The sequence below is a fragment of the Rhinolophus sinicus genome, linkage group LG02, assembly GCF_036562045.2.
Source record: "Rhinolophus sinicus isolate RSC01 linkage group LG02, ASM3656204v1, whole genome shotgun sequence".
In the NCBI taxonomy this organism is placed as follows: Eukaryota; Metazoa; Chordata; class Mammalia; order Chiroptera; family Rhinolophidae; genus Rhinolophus; species Rhinolophus sinicus.
The window spans coordinates 27,837,501-27,840,042 of record NC_133752.1 but is presented as its reverse complement, the minus strand read 5'-3'; the positions used below and the strand labels follow the sequence as shown (position 1 = coordinate 27,840,042).

Below are 2,542 nucleotides of genomic sequence, written 5' to 3'. Positions count from 1 at the left end.
ACACATGCTCCATTGTTCATCACAGCTCCACCTATAGTGGCCAAGACATGGAAATTATATGCTTTCAGTCCAAAAATAGCACATATCTCACTGAAAATTAATGAGTTAAGTGTTCCTGATTATAAACCAGGATCTTGTGAACTTGATAAATATAAAGAGAAAGAGGAAGCATTAATGTGAATTTCCAGAATCAAGAAAATTTCAGAGGGATGAGCTGCCATTATGTCTTGTGAGAGATCCAGTCCCCTGTATGAATTCCATACTCCATTTTTCCCCAAAGCAGTGAAAAAGAATGCCAAGATCACTGAGACTCTGAGCGGCTTTTGTTATTTCTCTGCTTCCCCCCTGCAGCTGTCCTTGGAGTCTTTGACTGAGGTAAAAGATGCAAATAATTCTCCAAAGCAAATCACAAGCCACCTGAAGTCTTGCTAGTTGTGCAACACCTGCTACTATTTTATTATATGGCTCAACAATTTTTGCTTTCATCCTATCAACAGCTCCCTGTAAAGCCCCAATTCTTGTCTGCATCATCTGAAGGACACCTTCCAAAGACTCAATCCCAGTTTCTTGTGCCAGAAATTTTCTTGTCTTGCAACAACCTGTAGGTGTAGTTCTTTATCCAACTGACTGATTCCTTGGGCAAGTTTTGCTAGTTGTTCAGCAATTACAGCTTGATGAATAGATTGGGACGTATAAGTTTTTACATCAAAGTCTTCATTTAAAAAAATCACTGTAACACTCATCCTGCAGAATCTTCCGGACTGTTGCTGCAGCCGCCTCAGAGTCCAGAGCCCCATTGCTAGCCACAGCGACACCGCCGTTTCCACCTTCCATGTTGGCAGATGCTGGGTGATGACGTCAGCCGTTGATAGGTAATCTTAATCCCTAATAAATGGAAGTCAACCTGATATAATCCTCACAAAATTTTCTCTGGTTTAGAAACACCAGAGCCATCTTGATCAGATGAATCTAACATATGGATCTGGAGGAAATCATCTGATGCAAATTTGAAATATTATCTCTCTCTCTTTCACTCTTTGGTCAGTTTGTTTCTCATTAACTTACATTTCAACATCAGTGTTTCTTATGTTGCCTGTATTTAACTACTGGTCCATTATAGATATACAGTAAAATATAGATGACAAAGAATAAGTATAATTTAAGACTGTATAATGTTCAAAACCAGCACAGTGGCTGTTGGTGTTCAGTTGAGTGATAAACTGAGTGACTAAATCATGAACATATGCATCTGGTCTTCCAATGTCTGCACGTGCTCAGTCTCTCAGTTTCCATTTGAATGCATAAAATATTTAAATGATTTTTTAACATGTTTAGGTAAAAAATAGAAATAAAATAGACGCCATAATTTCCTATAATGGTGTGAACGCTGTGGAAACATGCCTGTCAACTGTGAGGGTGGTTGAATTACCATTTCCTGCACTATGCTCTAAGTCTCTAAATGAATGAGAGAGAGAGAGAGAGAGAGAGAGAGAGAGAGAGAGAGAGAGAGAGAGAGAGAGTTTAAAACACACTTGAGACTGTTCTCTACTTTTTCTCAATTGTGTCATAAGTATTTTCCAATCATAAATATTCTTTGACAGCATATTTTTTCCTATGAAATATTTCAATGTATGAATGTTTCTGGTTTGTGTCCTTCTTAGGAATTGTTTGATTAGAAGGAGCAGAAACATACTCAAGCTAGGTTGGGGAAGGGGGATTTTTGGTAGGGATACATGGAAATCTCACAGAGTACTCTTCAGAATGTAAGCTGAGTGGAAACCTGACTCCATTTCTTTTGCACTCTCTCTTTCTCTTTTTGGTTGTAGATTCTGGTTTCAGATTCTGATTGGACATCTCCCTCACATTCCCTCTGTGTGCAGAGCAAGACCCTTAATATCTTCCTTCTTCCCCATAGCCTTGCCTTTCATGTGATTCAGGCTGTCAGAGACGCAGCTCTCCTCTCAGCTCTGTGCTAACTACCACCACAGACATTCCTAGTTTCATTCTCTGTGTGTGTGTGTGTGTGTGTGTGTGTGTGTGTGTGTGTGTGTATTTGTGTTGTGACTTTATATTCTGGAGAATGAATCTGCTTGGAGGTTGAGAATCATAAATTTGGTGTTTTAAAATCACTCCTGCTGGACTTGCTGTGGAGGTGAGTGGGCCTGTGGATCTGCGTTATGTAGCCCCCTATCCACTGAGCTTGGTCTCTGAAGGATAGAGTCTCTAAGAATGAGTCATGGGCAGGGCCGGCATTCTGACTAACTTCTCCATGGGCCCAGACAACCTCCCGCTTCACAAATCTTAACCTTTGAATAGCATCCATGGCATTGCATTTATTGCCCCTCTGTGTTTCAGTAGCTTCCCTTCTCTCCCCATTAAGTTACTCTTTTTTTCCGTGGTGTGGTGATGTTTATCTATAGTGAAGGAAGAAAGATTTTGAAATTTGTTTCATATATATAATTTCAGTGAACTCAGTTAAAATGGGATATTTTCATTTCAGAATTCATTTTTATATGCTCTTTAATGATGTGTCTAAGGAAAA

The 2,542-nt window shown here is 39.5% G+C and overlaps 1 pseudogene; it reads right to left on the bottom strand.

Moving 5' to 3' along the window:
- Positions 1-201: 201 nt before the first annotated feature.
- On the bottom strand, positions 202-834 carry LOC141569994 (conserved oligomeric Golgi complex subunit 5-like; annotated as a pseudogene).
- Positions 835-2,542: the final 1,708 nt, after the last annotated feature.